At 33.1% G+C, this 20,573-nt stretch overlaps 1 protein-coding gene across 1 annotated transcript in view; it reads right to left on the bottom strand.

Moving 5' to 3' along the window:
- LOC124634568 (homeotic protein Sex combs reduced) overlaps positions 1-20,573 on the bottom strand; it is a 36,117-nt gene that overhangs the window by 11,066 nt on the left and 4,478 nt on the right. The gene's annotated exons all lie outside the window — the stretch shown is intronic.

Raw genomic sequence — 20,573 nt, 5'->3', positions numbered from 1 at the left:
AGTTAAATCGACGAATTAACCACAGTGCATATTGGACGCTGAAAATATTATGAACGAACGTGAGTTTGAAATAAAATTGTTCTTTTATTGTTCGATGTATTTGTGTGTAGGTAAGTACATTATTTTCAGTGAGGCAGTTAAAATTATTAATTCAGTAATATAACTAATGCATTAGATTGAACTCGTTTGGTCAATTGCTGAGCAAAAAAATGCAGATTTTGTACTTCATTCCTGTTTTATATTCATTATTACCTGATCAATTTTATTCAAATAAATTCACACTTCGTTTATATTTCCCGGTAACAGCTGACAGGAGGGTCGACTCTATTACTTGCGCTATAAAAAACATAATTATGAATTGAATGAACATTAGCACTGACGCCTAGACTCCCCTGGGCCGTGGGCCAGCCCTCATTAATCATATACCTAATGACGTGTTTAGACCTCGACGTGAGGTTATGAAAGCGTATCGTTTGTGACGATTATTTAATTTTTATTTATGCGTATTAACAGGCTTTTGTCCACAGAAAAAGCTGGACTTGGGTGGCCTGAGAGTAATATATCAGTGAGATGTCGAAGAAGTTGTTAATACTTAAACATCTTTGATGTAAAGTATATTTTAATTTCATATCGACAACACATAACAAAAAAATATACCTATGTATAATGAAACTGGTTGTCAATTGCAAAATTTCCAATAAAAGAGCGTGTCTAACTCTTGAATAACAAAATAATAATTTTTCCAGAGGATAAGATAGAAACAGGTCTAGCAGTGAGCTACTGCATTTTACACAGCAATATCTGTAATTAAGGAGTCGATACCGCTTGAAGCTATCATTCCTTGCAAGGAAGTACAAAAGAGTGATGCTTTGCCAACAAAACCAATCATAGGGATATCGTAACAGAATTAAAGTAGGTTCAACGTTGTTACATTTAGCGAAGTAAAAGTAAAATACTTGTATTGAACAGAAACCTACTATGATTGCATTTCGTACGAATGCAATGCTGCACGTGCAACCACGCCCAACCACGCTGATAATAATTAACCAATTACAGAATGACAACCCATCGCCGCCATTTTAATTGGTTCGCGATTCCTATGCATTGGTTCATAAATCTGTTGGTTATTGCCGATCGGGTTGCACCACTGTGCGACGTCGTATCTTATAATTGGACTTTATAACAGGTAGCTAAAGTCGCTTTGTTTTTATTTTCCAATTTTATTGGTTCCTCTTCATACATAGCATTTACTCTCGTAAATTTTGAGCATGTATTTTTAACTACCGATAAAAAACTCGAAAGTCCGGTTTTTTTAATTTTGCAAACAGGTTTGCTATAAAATATAAAAATGTATGTAAGCGTTGAGCGTGAAATTAATGGGTTATTTATTATAATATTTTAATCATTGCACATCATAATTGATAAGACGATTAAAATGTCAGTTAAGGATAAAATTAGACTGAAAACTCTTCATAGAATGAATGAATTTATGTTTTTTTTTTACACTATGGAAAAATGGAGCAAATTAATAGGAATAAACCTGTCAATTAATATAAATCAATACATTAATCTGCTATTGGCATTTTAAATGCACGCTGTTATTGCGCTTTAAAAGCTGGGAAAACGAAAACGCAACACAATATTTTTTCCATATAACCATTAATATCTGTCGGTTTTGTTTCCTCGGCGGACGAAGCTCGCCCCACAGTGCGGTGCGCCAGTTGTACACTGACTAACAATTGCTTCGTCGATTCTTTGTGTGTTTCAACTGTCTATCATACTAGACACAGTTTCATTTCAAGTTTTAATTAATCATGGTGTTATTAATATTTTATAAAAAAAACTTATGTAGGTGTGAAATAAATAAATTTCGTATGAATTTTTTCATTTTTTTCAATACCAACGGAGGGTTTTGATCGTCAGTTCCAATCTATTAATACCAAATCTTTAACTCTTACCAATTTTTTTTATATCAACTACCTATTTCTGTAACTTCTTACATCACTTTTAATGGTTTCCTATGAAGAAACGTTTCCTACACGGATGCGGTTCCTCTCAAAAGCAGCGATTTTGCAGCAGTTTTGCTTACGAATGATAGTATTTTGACATACACCTCATAGAATAGACGTCAAAAGATATCTTCAAATTATTCCTTGTTTTTAGGAACTGAACATAGTAGATTCTGGTCTTTTTTCTCTCCCCTTGAATCGAAACAGTTTCACTTATTACGTCACAAAACATGTCCTCCGCGTCCATTGATCAGCATTGTTCAAGAATTAATGAAGTGCGCACGTCGACCCCTGTCAGTTTCTGTCGAGCCTCTGAACTGGGGACATGTCGAGACCCTCTGTCGGAATGTCGATACACTACGTGTCACAACTATTTGTTGAATTAATTGTATTTTTATTTTTTATAGAAAGTCAGGAAAATGGTCACTTCTAAGACCACTGATGGGGTATAATGTCTAGGTACTGTTAGCATCTCTACAACTGTCCCTGTGCCAAAGTCTTGAATTGTATCCAAAGCTTTGATATCCCTGAGTTTACCTCCGAATCCTATCCTATTTATCCTTTTAGCTACGAATATCATTATCTAAGAATGTACTTATAAATGTGTCATTTGAATTTCCGTAAGTTCAGGTAAATCATTTGGAAAGCTATAAATTCCGATCATTTGAAAAACACCGAGTGTTAAACTGTTTCACAAAAAATCTGAAATTCTATTTTTCTTTAATTTTACAGATTACCTTTTTGCTATTACAGATGCAGAACTAACTGTTTGGTGTACCTTACCTGTCCCACCAGAACTTTATGACTTGCGCGAGATAAGAAACAGCTGATGCTTGTTTTTCTTCTAACTTCAAATCCAGAGCGGCGTGGGAGTTCGAAAATTAAATCGACATAATATCCGAAAGCTAATAAATATATAAAACCTATTCCGGTGTATAATATAAAGTATTACTGCCAATGTGCATTATATTTTTTTATATGCAAGGAAAAAAAGCAGCGATCCGCTGATTACATGCATAAATCAAATAAAAAGTGTTATGTCAAGCATAAAAATTATTATGTTATGACAAAAGCTAATTCAAAGCACGGAATGAAGATATAATATTACTTGATTTACCTAAACTACTTCTCAATCTAGACACACGGCAGTGTGTCCGCCAAGTTCGAGCAAAAAAAGCGACACACCGGCCGTGGGTTATATTACACGAACCATTTCGGGCCAAATTCGACCCCCCTGTAACTCAAAATCTATTTTATTTACGCATATCAAATTTCTAGTATCTGTTGAGACCCCCTCACTTATCTAAAATACAAAATTTCATTAATATACCTATTGTAGGTCTTGAGATATTGCCGTCAGAAAATCGCTATTTTTACTATACACTCACTGACTGACTGACTCACTCATCAAAAACCTAGACCACTTCCAATGGTCGTATTGACTTGAAATTTGGCATGGAGGTAGGTCCTTATGTCAAGGTAAAGGGAAAAATCTGAAAATGGCCAAGTGTGAGTCGGTTTCAAAATAATGAAGGTGTTTTATACCCGGTGTAAATGTATACCCCTAAGGAACTAAAACGAACTAAATTTATCTATATTTATATAATATATCTTCGAATGGTCGTACCGATCTGAAATTCGTTACAAAGGATTGTATTTAGTCAAAGTAAAGTAAAAATCTGAAAACGGCCAAGTGTGAATCACTTTCGAAAATAACAAATGTGTAACTTTGATCCACGAACATAATATATGATAACATGTCATGTCAGTCAGTTGGTAAATCTAGTCCATTTAGTTAATCTAGTTCACTTCTTTGTAAGAAACATAGTGCATATAAAAAAATCTGAAAGATAGTATAAATGAGACATTTCTTTAACTAACTTCATCATAAGAAAAAAATAAAATAAACAACCTTACAAAAATAAATGAAATCCCACCCAAAACAAAAATGTGAAAGACTGCCAAGTTCGATAATATGGGAATGCTTCGCCTATAAAAGAAGTGAGATCTGAATAAGTACCAAGTTCCATACACATACCTCAGTTAAAAATAGTTACTTTTTAATGATGTTACTTGGCAAGTTTTAATAGAAAATTAAATACTTGATTCATTGCGTTTAGTAGGTTTATAACAAGGAGTGTGAAAACTTGCCAAGTGACATCATTAAAAAGTAACTATTTTTAACTGAGGTATGTGTATGGAACTTGGTACTTATTCAGATCTCACTTCTTTTATAGGCGAAGCATTCCCATATTATCGAACTTGGCAGTCTTTCACATTTTTGTTTTGGGTGGGTACCAGATTACTTAATTCAGGATTGCACTGACCTGATGATACCCTTGGTACTAATACCTTTATTGCATGGGCGAATAAGCAGTAATTAATATACAGCGATGTGAAAAATTACAAATTAATTTAAAACATTTAATATCTAGTTAATGGTAGAAAATGATCAGTTTCCCAACAAAGTTAATGATAGCTGCTAGAAAATGCTGCTCGATTACGTAGTTAAGTTCGAATCAACGACCGATCGGATTATTAGCGCAAACACGAGATACTCTAACATGCATATTATGTTCTCATGTTACGTTTCAACTAACACGAACGTTAGTTTTTAGATGATATTTGAATGTCAACACGTTTTAATGTATAGCTGGAGTTTTTTAGAGCAATTTTTCAGCGATGATGTGACCAAACATTTTGGTTATTGCGTTACACGTTAAATATTTCTTTCTACATTGAGGCTATTCTAATAATTCTTAATTCAACATTTTCACCTTCGGTGTCCTTGCTGACAACAGAGAAAAATAGGTAAAAGTATACCTTTTTAAAAAATTTTGCTCAATAAAAATATGATTTCTATAATATTTTCTTACATCATAAAAGTACCTAAGTATTTCATTTGATTTTGCATAATATCCAGCAACAAATAATGTGTTAGTTTCGGTATTAAGTAAATTCCGATCTCAGATTTATTGTAATAACCTGTCAGCAATTAGCAAACTATAGCTACAACTGTCAGTTATATCATAATCCAGTAATTACTTTAATATCCTACAGATTTCATTTGCATTTAATTACTAACAACTACAGAAAACGTTATTTGCATATTTTCCTCATTAATGTTTTCTAACGAAACAAAGGAACCAGTTTCAGGTACCTATCTAAATACCCATCAAAAAAATCACTTTGTCAAATATCCGTACCTAACATAGCAAAGTACTATATGTAAGGTACCTACATTGCAGTTCCTACAAACTTCGAAATACAAGAGAGAGCCTTTTAAAAGTACAAAGAACATAGCGCTGCGTTGGCTAGACTAACCAACTAGTTAATTCTTACCCGTCTATGAGACGACTCTAATAATGGCAAATCATACACACCCAAAGCAGCTTTCAATAAAGGCCTACCAATTTGTGAAAATACGAAGTCTTGAATAGTGAAGGCAAATTAAATGCTACGCTACCCTTTAAACGTTCAAGTATTAAAAGTTAATGCGTGAACACTTAAACGATCTTCTGCAGTGTTCGCCGGTAAATTTGCATAACAGGCTGTTGTATGTAGTTAGGTGGTACGTCTACGTGTAAAGTAGTTCTCAAGCCATTTACCGCAAAGCTCTAAACAAGAAAATCAACTTGTTATACCTCAGTTTCTGCTACCTTTTACACATCAAAAACAATTGAGATAACAAATTTCACATCATGAAATAGATTTTCAATCGATCGGAACAGGAACCCGTTACCGTCATAGATGGTCAATCGTGACAAATTCTAATCGATTGAAACAATCATCAAAAGACCAAAATTGAAAATTTGGTTCCCACTAAAGTGTTCAATAATTTATTAGAATTTTAATAATAATTTCAGTAGACAAGAGTTCGCTAAACTTAATAATGATTTTTCTAGAGCAATTTTAGAAAAGTCTGGTGGACTTTCTTCAATCCAAAATAGACTTTATCCTTATAGCAGCAAGTGTTGAATTGGAATGTATGGATATTGAGATAGATCATTTATGTATCGATAGATTCCGGGTGTTCGAGTCCGCGGTATTAAAGGCGTCTTTGGACTATTTAAATTCCGTTACGGTTCGTTGCGTCTCTGGTTTATACGGTGCCGTTAATTTTAGTGAAAATTGAACTAGGGGACAGTATCGATCTTAGGTTGAAACTTTGCTGTACTTTATTTACATGATTTTTAGATCTTTTTAAGTTATACTCAGATGGAAATATAATATTTAAGAATAATAACGATACTTAATACAACAGATTTGTCATACCAAGAGGCAAACTAAGCAATATTCCATAACTACTGACAAAAATCAATCGCATTGTCTAAAGACCTTTAAGCCTAAAAGCCTTTTCACAGCAACCTTCACATTATCCCTTCAACCAGTACCTAAGTACGTGCAAAATAGTCTACGAACACATAATGAATCATTCCATAGTCTATAATGAGGTCCACAGGCGTAAGAGGGCGTATTCTAGAGATCATGACCCTCTGAGAGTACTAGACCTACCGAACTGACCGGTTTCGTGATTGCTATAGCTACCTCATGTTTGAAAAGGTAAAGAGGTTTTATGGAATATCGATGGACCCACAAAGTTGCTTAGAACAATGCCTGTTTGGCGAACTGCATTGATGTTTGTCTGAGTTTTTGCATTGAAGCGAGTTCTTTGAACCAGGATAGACGAGTCTTTTGTAGTGACTGATGACTTTAAATATTTAGAGCTTTAGGATTGACAGACTTTAAGCTGTTGATGGATTTTCTTATGAACCTAAAATAATTTTCGTAGATATTTTTAAAATTTCATTAAGTTCAGGAAAAGGGTCTTTTTCTATCTAGTCAAGGAAGGACAATCTTCGAAAATGTAAATGGACTTTAACAAATATGGATATTGTGAGGCACTATCTATATTCTCTGAGTACATAACTGTCTTATTGCAATAAACTGCATCAGGGCTACTTCAACCGCCCTGATTTCTAATCTATCAGTTCTGGGTTCATGCTCCAAATCGTGCAAAGGTGTAATTGAGCTTTTCTAAAGTAAAACTCGATTCGCCATTGGATCTTTGCCCAACACAAAGTGATAAGGTTAACCCTATTACATTGGGATCTAATACCGCCATCGGCAAACGATGTTAGGTGATGTTATCTGTACTACCGGCAACCTCTGATGGATCAGAGGTCAACGGTTATATAAATTTTATGGTAATTTAAAGTATTAAAGAGATTTGTTTAACGATAGTGAAGGAAAAGTTCTCAGAAGCATTTGAAACTAGTTTGTTTACATAGTTGATTTAAAACTTTCAAAACATTGAATGATTGATTGAAGTGACATAATAAAACATGTTTTATAAAGCTCAGTAATATGTCAAAGCACTTTGTATTCGTTTAGTTGATAATGTATGAATCCGCGTAAACAAATCTGACACTGCAATGCAGAAAGAAAATTTATTTTTATTCACCAAATACGGTCCAATAATAAAATTGGAGTGTCTGGAGTTCGTTATAATTATTTTTAGCAACACAAGAATAAAATATCTTATGTTTGAAGCCGAGCGTTTCAAACTTTCAGTTCGTGCTGAAGTATTGACGACGGACATATTAATTGGAAAATACTTCTCCAGTTTACGTAGGAGAACAACATTTTTCAAGAAGTTGGAACATCATATTCAATTAGTTGAACGTAGTCTAGACATTAATAAATTTAATTGCGTCACAAATGAATAGCAGACGTTCTGTGAACGGCTGCTGACAGATGTTTTGACAGCTCCAATATTATTAATTGTGACATTACGCCGTCGTTAGGGCATCGTTCAAAACGTTCTTCCGCTTCCACGTCATTAATAAAATGAGCAATAGTCGAAATATTTATCAATGGCATAATCGATACAGAAACAATTATAACCACATCCATCAAAATTCTAAACTGAGCTTTGCATCAGAAGTGTTCGAATTCTTCGACAGTCGAACTGTATAAGCAACTCTAAAATCATGACCGAAAGAGTTCAAACTAAATTGACGATCGAATTTTATTGCCAGAAGTAGCAGTTGAATCTTATTGGCTTGGAGTTAATGTTCATTTTCGTGTAGCACAATGTAACAAATGAAGTACAGTGGTATCGAGTAACATTAAAATTCTTATCTCTGGTCTGTCACACAGCGAGAACGTCAAAGTTCGAAGTGAGGATCGCATTATAATTAATAGTCGATGATACGCGAGGATCGTAAACAAAAGCGGTGATAAATGGATTAAAGTCTGATACTAGATAATGAGAATTGTGGGTTGTAAATTGTGGTTTCGTAAGCGGTGGTCACTTTTTAGATTTTTGTAGCGGGCATCTGTCATACAGAAGTGTATCGCACTTCACAATATCTCTGGAAGAAAGATGCGCTTAAGACATCTGTCAGTATTGTTAATCATCATCGAGTGCAAGTTCGTCTTGTGGTAAGAATATCATGGTTAATGGCTTATTTCGCATAAAATTGATAAAATGTGTGTGTAATTTTTGATGTGTCTGAAATGTAGGAAAGTAATATCGAAACTTATTTTGCACAAATAAAAAAAAGCTACAATTTGCTTTAAATCAACCGTAGAAACGAACTAGAAAAACGGCTCAAGATATTAATGGTATTACAGCTAAAACATGAAAGACCATCAACGTCCAACGCTTTTTGTCTCAAGCTTACGATACGGTGTAAAAGCCGGCCAGTCTTATATCATACCGTTTGAATTCAATGACATATTGACTGTCAAATATACGTTGATACATTGAAGGCGTCACGCGTTTTGTTAAACCCTATCATTAGAAGTCGATTTACCTTTTTGCTGTTATTGATTACGTTTGACAATAATCGGTGTATCGTTTGATTGTGGGAATTAGGACGAGAATTAATATTCTGCGTTTATCGAGTGTTACTTTCACTAAATGATGTAATGCTCTTGTCTGGGTGACTTTATAGTTGTAAATCATAGGAGGAAGGATTGATAGTCGCTTACCTAGTTTTAGTAGGTTTAAATTCTTCCTAGACTTTAGTACATGCTTTGTTTACTCTACATATCGATGTGTGCTTTGTTTTGTAGTCAGGCCATTATTTTATGTCAGATCAAAGAAACTTGTCTGTTTAACTGAGACTACGTTAAATGACAGATTACTTTAGAGTTACTACATTGAAATGAGTAGGTACTAAATCACTGAATTGATGATATGACTATCATAAAATTCAGTAAAAGAATACTTGCACACTATTAACATTCCCATAAAGTAGAGAAATAATCTACAAACACGATGTTTCCGACTAAAACTCTCAACACTTTAGCCGAAACATTATACCTAAGATCATAAACTTGAGTCAAACGACCATAACACGTGTGGCTCCGAAATCAAATTAAAATCATGTTTGATAAGATCGAGTGGCGGTTATGGAAATTTATGACTATATTACCTGTGCGGGCGCATCTCGACCGACAAAAACCGGGGTCGGACCGCGCAATTATTTATGTGGTCCGCGAATGATTATAGTTTACGACCGTTTGATAGGTCAGCCTCTGGCGTACACAGTGGGCAGTGATTTGAGACACTTTGGACAAAATTAATTTTAATTTTGTTTGAAAGTTCTTAGAGATTTTTAGACATTTTTTTTAACTTAGCTGTGATTTGGATTTATTAGAAGTACCATGCACAACATGACCCTTCTTATAAATCGGGTAACGATATTCTGTAGGTTTTTAATTAATATTGGTGAAGATATCGAAGACTATCTTCTGTATACCTAACTATGATAAAATTAAAAAAAAATATCTCACCACCTAAGTCTCCTACCTGACGCATGTTTAACTGTAGCAAATGGATAATTACCAGTAAGAAGTAGGTAATAAGTGTGCATCATGTTAAAAAAACATATATGTAATTTCATGTTATGAATTTAAGCGTTGAATTATAGCCCTTCCTATCATTTCCTATGGTAGTGGAAGTAAAAACCATATTTAAGAAGACGATGATATTTTGCATAGAATTTTCTGGAATCTACATAAATTATTATGCATAGTATGTTTTTTGTAAGAAAATAATATGCAAAAAATATGTTAAAAATAATAACTAGCTAAATACCGATCCTCTGTACCACAGGTGACTTTTGACGTTCATAAATTATATTTATTACGTGATTCAGGAAATAAAACTTTCCAAATAGATGTAAAAAATGTTGTATCAGAATGAAACTGAGACAAAAATGTGTTGGCCGCAAAAGATACAGAAATAAATCAGACAGATGACAATTTAAAGTGGTTAACCCACTAACTGTGACCATTTTAGATACTTTGATCAGATCTTGTCGAAACCCAACTTGTTCCAACAGCAACATACTCATTTAAACTTTATTTTCTCAGCAATAAAGTTGAATTTTATTAATTTTACAATATTTTAGTGGGTGTTTGTTCAACAGTTTTTAGAGTCAGAGTAAAGATTTATGTTTTTATTTAAGAATTAATGGTATAGTGTGAGTAATCGCCGTTATTTTAATTTTATGCATTAATGATATCTGATTATGAATAAAAAAGTTTGGTATACGCATATATTATATATGAGCACCATAAATTTTCATAATCATTATAATGTTCTCACTTCTAGAGTAATTTTCGTTATTTACAAATCATAAATTTGATATGATTTAAAAAAGCCAATCAGTGTATATCTAATCATATTTTTGAGGACAGACCAGTAATTTATAGCAATTTAAACTACTACGAGTATCGTATTTCACTTCTCAGAACTGGTTTAACAACATGTATACACGCAATAAATGTGCAGTAACTATTCATTGGTTATTTTTATATAAACGAATAATAAAATTTGCTTCTACAATTTCCCCTAAACATCGTAAATGCACCTGGCGCCACATCTCGCTCTTCGCCTCATTCCATATACTTTACGATCTGTTAAAAGACCGAATTCGCTGTCCAAATTAACACGAAATAAAAACGGAATCGAACCAACAAAAAATAAGCGAAGGTACAAGATAAAAGTTTAAAAAAGGCCCACGTCAAAACATTTGATTGTATTAATATTTATAGGCTTCGTACCGCCGCAGGAAAGACGGCTCGAGACGGAAGAAAAAAAAATGTTTATCAGCCCGTTTAGCTTTTAAGGAAACCGCGAATCTTTTGTAAAAAGTTATTTATGATCATGAAAACAATTGCAGTGTTACCATTATATCACATTTGACAGCAATAACTGTATTATTTTTTTTGTCCACAAAATGAAGACGTTTGGCTCACTGTGGACGATACAACAATAGTATATTATTGTGCGTGAAGTGGTGTGATTCACTTATATTGACTTTTAGTGTTTTTATGTTGAGGCTTGAGGATTTTTTTCTATATTTAATAAAGTTCGTTATAGTTTTTTACGGCGGAATGTATCGTGAGCTCCCGAGAATCATTTCAATTGCGAAGTTGGCAAAATAAAAATAATTTCCGCTTGTTATTTTTCAATGGAAGTTTTCTGATTTATTAACCAAGGAATACTGTAGAAACAGCTTTTTATAATTTCATTTAATACATTAAACTCATTATCTGCTTAAGAAATTATCAACCATGATTACTTAAATCTCATGTAATTAGTTATACTGTTGGGTATCTATCGATTAAATACCTACAGTGTGACCAGACTACTACGTTGAAATTCAATTAATTTTATCTCACAGAAATTACTTAAGCGATTCCTACACGCATTAAAATCAGGTACAATCACCAACAAGCGACCTTACGCAAATATACGTTCACATTTAAATATCACAGGTTAGTATATAAAATATATCTATAATATAAGGAACAAATAATTACTGATTACATGACCCTAGTAACGATCTCACACTAAGAGTTGTCCCGTTTGACAAACGACTCAGGATTCCTATGCTAATTTCGAATACGGAATATTGCATATGCGCAAACGCATTTGTCCCTGGCTGTACATTGAATTAAATGGCATGAACTGAGTTTGTGTGTTCTATCAATTTACTTGTTAGAAAATAAAGGTTTATTGAAATGTTAGTATATTTTTAATTTTAATTAATAATTATGCTAAGTAATTCACACATCACAGCTGTGTGTGAAAAATTCCGATTACACACCTTTTTTGAATATCATATTTCAAGTATCTATTTTTTTATTTAGCCTGTAGGTACTATCACACTGCTGGTTCTCTCCCATAGCCTTCTATCTAACCCTACTGGTCACTTTTTATAGCCAGTATGCGCGACAGCTATCAAGTCTTCTTTCTAGCGTTTCCTTGGTCTTTCTCTCTAAAATTCAGTAAAGAACCATATCTTTTATCATAAAACCAAATCTATAAGTACCTAATACCTATACAACCTCTTCCTATGCTAATTGAGAATACTGCGCCCTTACATTTGCAAGCGAGTGTACGCCTTAGCGAAGCTTAGTCAGTGTCTCGACTCGACATGGGTTATTGAATCGAAATTAAAACACTCGCCGTGGTTATAATAGTCCTGTTATGTGTTTTAATTAAATTTAAATAGGCTCCGTGTATGCGGTAGTTGTTTCATCAATGTATTTATATATGTAGGTACAGATGAAATAAATTAGGTTAGGTCATTAATACTGTGCGCAAAAAAGTTTGGAGATGGAGATTGGTTTTTAAGAGACTTTCAGAAAAGTCTGTATGTTTAAGCTAAACTAGGCAATATAGTCTGTATTAGTGTCTGTATCTGAATAATTTACTGTTCTTCCAGAGTATTCAGGAACTACATTTAGTTATAAAGCACATCAACGATTAAACGTTTCCTGAACACCTTCCACTTTCAAACGCTATTTCCCAACATTTTCAAAGTTCATAGTGACAGTACAAAAACAGGACACGAAAGGCCACACATAACGCCATATTACTGAACAATAGCGTATGTTTAAAAAAACGTATCTAAATGCATAATGCCTTGTATAATTTATAGCTAATTAAACGTAGTAATGACGTAATAACAGTCATTCTGACTCCGAGTTGCAAAAACTCGTGTAAAAGTACATGGAAATAATGATAAACGTCATTAAATGTTTAGATTTTTTGTTCAGATAATTTTCATTTAAAATTACGAAGTAAATACAGTAGCGTTTAAAGGAAAATACAGTAGCGTTTAAATTATACCATCCTTAATATTTATAAATAATTGCAGAAAATGGCACCTATTGAGTTATATTTTTTTAACTGAACCAAACTGCACCTAATAATTATTGTACACTGGAATTACTTATTATGAAGTTTATCATTACTTAGGTAGGGTTAGAGACTTTTTCGTCGACCGAAGTACCTATGTATTTTTACAATTTGTAATTAATATTTCTGTGGTTGTTTTCTGAAATTTCAATAAAACAATCAATTTGAAGAAGTACATGAAATGTATTACAATACAGCTACCTATCTATTGACGTAGGTACGTAATATCGAGACTCAAAATTCAATTTTCAATCACCTACAAAATCATAGCTATTTCATCAAATTTGGCGAACAACCAAGAAACTTAGAACCAGGTAAAGTAACAGAGAGTGAAGGGCCTTCGACCGTAATTGGATTATTATGACTAAACATGGCTTGGTCTCACAAAGGCTCGACACGTTTGATTGAAAACAACTGTGGACACTGGCGTCGCCTTGTTTAGTGATAAGTACATTCTAAGTAATACGTTTCGAAGTATTTGTGTGCATTTTGAGATTTATTGTTTGTCAATCTTTGCTGTTAAGGCTGGTTAAGTTGATATTTAATAGATCTGACGTTCGAAAAGTGCTGTTTTACAGCCAATTTTGAATAAATGATTTTTGATTTTGATATCACTTAAAGAGTAGCAAAGCTTTAATTCGAGTTTCCAGGGAACTACTTCCTGCATATGAATACAAAGTAGCCTTTTTTATGTTATTCTGATAAATTCATCAGTACTGAGTATATTTCCGTGAAAGAGGAACAAACTTCCATACATAAAAACCTTGGCATTTATAATATTTGTAGGATAGGATTCTATGAGTATGTTCTTGCATCGAAATGATGGTTTAAATAATGTTGGTTGGTAGCATCTTTAGCAACGATGACATAACATATTTTCATACAACAATTACAATATACTTTATAAAATATGTGTATGTAAACACGTTAATAGATGTGCAATTTATGTACTAGGGTTGAATGAATAATGTGAAGCAATTAAAAATTAAAATAAGATAATTTGCATCGGTGATTGTCAACGTCGACTGGATAAGATAATGATATATTGCTTTCATAGAATTATTGTTCGTCCTACATGTTATATGAAAAAACTGTATTTTGGTTTTAAAACAGTTTAATTTTTAATTTCATTGTAAAGAAAAGTAGGTTGCGCCCCTACATATGGGACTAATTTTATGGATAATTATTTATGATAAACACTAAGTTAGTTCTTAATTATATCCTGTAAGTTATATATTTTTGTAAAATAAATGCGAATCGGAATGATCAACCGCAAGAATTATAAAATAAATTGCATAATTCTACATTTCTTGCTTACTTTCACAACAAAAACATGACAGCAATGCGCATTAGCACAAATATTAAAACATTAACACATAAAAACATAGAAACGATTGATTGCAAGCATGGTGCACACCTGCGGCACGGCTGACATTCGTTCAACGAACACTATTAATAAACCACTAATATAACATGTAAACCCCTATTTCAAAAACGCAACTAATAAATTACTCGCGAATGTAAAACGAAATAAAACAAGAACATGCTACAAGTTATTTAAAGCTAAACCAGATGAAAAATAGTGTATCCTTCCCCTATATTTTATAGAGGCTAAAAGTTTCCATCAATAATTGAAGTTGTGTCTCTGGGGAGAAGGGCTTATTCCTGACGTGTGGGTACTTATAGTTGGTGGGTCAGTTAATATTTACTGTGTGTACGTGGCTTTAGTTTAGAAAAGTACTTGCAAAAAAAACATCACCCGAATAAAGCTTTTTTTTTTCAATGACCGTTTTTACGGAAGTAGACATAGTTTTTTTTTTCTTGGAATAAATCTGAATCAGATTTTGATTACCTCCAGAATATAAATTCAATAATTTTGCTTTCATCAATTAAAAATATTAAAACAAGTAAGCCTTCTCGCGTACTGTCCAATAAAAAAGTGCCATTTAATAAAACACGATGCACAAAACTTGCGTACGCGGCAATAAGCAACTTCGCAACGGTATACATAAAAATACAACTATGTAAACTACCTATAGTAACACTTTAGCAAGAATTTTGCCATATCATCGAGCGGCCATTGCAAGTTTCAACCAACCACGCAACTGCTAATCCCTTCACGAATTATTTGTTCCTTTTTGAACCATTCAAGTTTTAGAAGTTTATTTTTGTGTACCCTTTATGCATATTTAAGACAGGTCGCAGGCGGGACCGGGATGCGAACGATTGTATCGTGTGATCTGGTTCTTTACAACTAGTTTGTACATACTGTGGAGGTATGTACGTATGTATAGACATTCTTTGTTAGTACCTATATAGGTATATGAAGGATCTTCTGTGATGACCCCTACTGTATTAGAACTCTTAAAAACTGTATTATTTGCTTTAAAAACTGGTTTATTACCTATGTAGCGCTCGTGTTTATTGAGGTAATAGAAGTGACCAGAAATCAACATATTTGCTGTTATATCTTGAAAAACTATTATAGTCCACTAAGTCACAAAGGTTTTAGGTATTTGGATTAAATTAACCATAAATAACGAACATTTACACCTACAGTTACATCAACAACGCAATAAAATTATTCTATTATGACACTATATCATAGCAGATGACATAATAATAAAATTCTGTTTGCAATATAAACAAAACACTAGCGCATGACATGCTCAATAAAAACAGAATTTTGAGACTTAGTCAATGATTCTGCTTAATCCAATGTACGCGATAAAGCAAAGCGCACACTATAATCTGTATGTATCGAAGAGCTAATTACAAAAGCACAAAAAAGTTTTATAAGCACGAAAGGCATTAAGTGGCTCCGCTGGCATACCTTTAGCATAATATTATTTGAGTCATAATTTACCTCGGTCTCAAAGCGAACGGTTGATTTATTTATGAGCCTATACTGAGTCCGCCACTAATCTTTACTGGAATTTAATTTGTTATTTATTTACTAATCGCTGCTAGTAACTGTGGAACAGGTAGGGTTATGCATGTCATTAAGCTGCGCGTTAAGGGGACGCTATTTTTAGACTGTTTGGGTTCTGTAGAAAGTTCTTTCGTAGTAAGTTGAACATTCAGGTAGGTACATGCTTGGTGTGTAGGTACCTACTTATTTACAAATTAAAACTATTTATAACATTTTTTTTGAATAAGGTATGTGAAAAGACTAATTAGAACTAGTAAATTATACTGTGTGTATGTACACTTATTTCACAGCTTATGGTGGCTTATTATTTTATAGAGTGCTGATAATAATCTTGTGTTAGATACAGGGGAGTGTTTCACCTATACAAGAGTCATTATAGGATTAGTTCTGAACACTTAAAGATATTAATTAAGTTCCTTTTAATAGAAGGTAGGTAGGTATGACATTTTTGTTTCTCAGTAACTATGTATTGAAAAATAATTGAGGAAAACAACGCAGATCTTATATAAATAAGATATAAATTGTATTTGTTTTGTAAGACATTTAAAAGGAGACAATAAATTCAAGAATATAAACGATACAAGTTGTAACTACATATTCAAATCAAATGTAGTTTACCTTTATATTATTTATTACCATTCCAACTATTATTCATGTTTTCTTGTCAAATAATTAATATTTATATAATTCTAGAGTAGCAAACTGCAGACTAACCATTGCCTCATAGTTTTGACTCAATAGTTGTCTATTTAATTTTTCTAGGAAAATCTTGATTCCAATCAAAGTGTTCAGTCGGGCTGATACCGGCTTAATACGTGATCTTAGTAATGTGAGTACTACCATTCAGCTTCTTACTGATTTATAAGCACAAACAAACTATCGGCCGATTAAAAGTTTGCAGTGTGTGGTACTGTAAACTAATGCATTCAAATAACTGTTACTATTAAGTGGTAAAAATAATCTAAATACGGTGGTTATTTCTATACTTTATACTCATTCTAAATAACTTTTAATTGCCCTAAATTAGCTTAACAACTGTGGTAAAATTTAAGTAAAACGATCGAATTTATTCGCGTGTGAAGAACGTTATCGGCGCAAGGAATTTGTTTTAAAGTAGACGCTGGCTAGTTGTTTTATATCTGGCTGTACGATCGCTAGGATTAGTGAAACTGTTTAATGTTAAAAATTAGACCCTTTGTAGAAGTGATTTTTGTATAAATACATGGAATAGAAGAAACATGCATAGCATCTTGGGGTTGATTTTTTGGGTAGATCTCAATTCAGATCAGAATTTAAAAAAATTCAGTATCAAATAACATAATATCTATCGAAAAAGGCCGTGGCAAGCGTAAAAAAGTTGTTTATTTTACAATTATCTGAATTAATCAGACATTATTTTTGTTTCATTAAAATTATCTACATCTATTACCTGAAACTACTTCATTTTAACATAAAATAATATGTATGTTATTAAGTTTAAAACAGATTGTAAAATATTTGCATTATTTATTGGCTCTAAATATCCAGAATAACAATACATTGAACCATAGACAATGCCCGTTAAACACTGCATCAACCAACCAGATCTAGCACAAATAAATTACTCTGACCCTTTGACAAGATTAGGTAAAACCTAACAAGACCAGGTTCCTTAATGTATTTTCAATGTCCATTTCAAGATAATTGAAAACCCTTGCTACTATGACTCAATAATTTATATCAGATTAAGTCCGTATAATGTGGTATTTAACTGTTAAAGCATAACAGCGCTTACACACAAATAATTATACGAAATCACTGATAATTGTATAGCTTTTAAATTGATTTTATGGCATCCAAAACAAAAGCGTGCTGTTTTTCGTTTTTCGAAATTCAATTTTAAAGAAATTGGCAGTGTTTATGTTTTGGGTGAGATTATGTTTCACATAATTATTATTTTTATACTTTTACTAAATTAATCCTTGCGGAAATCTTAATGAGCAGGCAAGGTGTTGAGTTTATAAAGGAGCTGTGTTTATTGAGATGGTATGATGCAACTAAATTAACATACCTATGTAATTATTTTAAACTTCTTCTTTTTGTTTTGTGCAAAAGCTTCATACATTTCAGGGCCCTGTGATGTAAATAAACCAAACTTTCCTGAACTGCATTCTTGGCACATAGCAATCATTGCAAAGTCAATAACTCAGCTGTGAAATACTGTATACTTGAAGAGCTTACAGAGGTGTTCAAATACCCCTGTAAGCATTATTCCTTCAGTCTAATCCTTCTCTCGCTCATTTCACCTCAACAACACAGGCTTTCCACACGATTTTTCCAAACAACTTAATTTGGACGTGTTAATAATGCTCCTAAGTATGGAGTTTGTATGTAAGTAGTGCTAAATAACGGTGTATTGAATTCTTATAAGTCGCCAGACGGCACGCACGAGGGGCGGTGGCTTCCACCTCTCCTTGAGTTATGACCACCAAACATGTAACACGAGCTAGCTGCCTGCCAACTTTATTTGCATACTTTGGAGCGTTGCAGTCCGGCGACTGGTTTGATTTTCAGCGGTATTTCGTTGATTGGTCATAACTTCAGAAAGGGAAAACTCGGAAAATTAAAATTGCCAAAAGTTTGTCTGCAAGTATTAGCAGATTGTAAAAAGAATGTTGAACTAAATGGATAAGTATAGCTGTCTATTTGTTATCACGTGTATCAAAGTGATGTTAGTTAACTTGTATCCACAGCTTTTATACTAAACTCCAAGCATAGGACTGAAAAATATAATTTTCTCAATCGTATGTTATACGGGTTATTAGCCAAGAAACCTTTGAAGAAACCGAGAAACCTTTTAGCCTATTTACTGTCATAGATACGAATATTTGTGAGAAAAATCTCTACAAATACACGTCATCAGAAATCTTTATCCGATTTAATTATTTTAAAATTAAGTTCACTAATAAAGTTGTTACTTAAATTTACTTCAGTTTGAGTATACTCAAAGAGCTTATAACATCGTTTGAAAGGCGCAATAAATCAATTGATCGTCTATTCATATGTCAACGACTGCCATTCTGGGTTAGCACTGTAATTTCAGGAGTCAATCTGAAATTCTTGAGTACTTTTTCATTATGAATTATGTATTATTGTACCAACATTGTTGAAACTATAAAGGTTACTTGCAATGAACAAATCTTATCTTGATTTCAATAGAATATTATTAAACTATCAAAGTATCGTAAATCAATGCATCCTTACAAAAGCATTTGCCATATTTACTTATTTATTTTGAAATATTATACTTTATAGTTATAATTTTGCTTAGACTCTTAGTCGCAGAAGTCCTGCGATTTCCGAACAGTAGCCCGTATGCAATAGGCCTATCGGTTGAAACGTACATTTTAATAAGGCTTTGTCAAACCTACAGAGTTGTTGGGTATAATAACAGGGTTTTGCCGTATGCCTGTATGAATACTATTTATTTTCTTTAGCAGGTCTCTGGTGATTTATGAATGGTATTCATTTCGTTGGTGTCTGCAATCATCGATGACAGCGCTGTCAAGAGTGTCTCCTACAATTTTAATTTATCTGAATATTGAATATAATCTTGTGCACTTTGCCAATATTTTTTCACATTGAATCATCTTGTTCGTTCAGTACTAAAATTAGCAATGTTGATATTGAATAGAGGTAAAAGACTACCCCAATAATGTGAATAGAAGATAACCAGATAAAGTTTGGTAAACACTATCTACTTTATAGATTTACAACTAGTGATTCAAGCTTTATCAATGCGGTTCAGGCAAGACACAAGACAAGACGAGTACTTGTGAAAAACCGTTGATTGCAAGTGAGCAGGAACTCAGATAGTGAAATCTTCATGAATTGATTAACTTTGAAATTGTGTTTGTCGAAAGAGGCCATTCTAGAAATTGTCAATTTTCACAAATAGTAAAAAGCTTTGTCACAATCGCCAGAAAGACAAGTAACCACATGCGCAAGAGTTTCAAAAATAAACCAATTAAGAAAACATCGCTTGCCTTGGCAAGGTCGACACGGATTTGTGCTACTTATAACAATACGAATTTTGTATAATTTCGCCGAAACAGTGGGCCGAAGCAGTGACATCTGCTCATGTCTTTATATCGGGACATCTACGAGACAGGGGCAGCCGCAGTGCCATCCTGTGTCTTGTTACTTACTACTATCTCACTGAAATATCACTTTTTGATTTTCGAATTCTGTGTTTTTTCACACATTAAACAAGACTGACGCTGTCCGCATAAACCAATTACGAGATAGCCTTTAAATCACTCAACTAGTTTAAAACAATATTTTATACACGGTCAGAATTTCAAATAATGTTCCGTGAAGAAAAAGAACAAATAGTTTACTCGATGCTCCCGAATTCTAATTTAAA

Source organism: Helicoverpa zea, chromosome 11 (assembly GCF_022581195.2).
Source record: "Helicoverpa zea isolate HzStark_Cry1AcR chromosome 11, ilHelZeax1.1, whole genome shotgun sequence".
Lineage (NCBI taxonomy): Eukaryota > Metazoa > Arthropoda > Insecta > Lepidoptera > Noctuidae > Helicoverpa > Helicoverpa zea.
The sequence above is the reverse complement of the archived record's forward strand: the minus strand, read 5'-3'. Positions and strand labels throughout refer to the sequence as shown.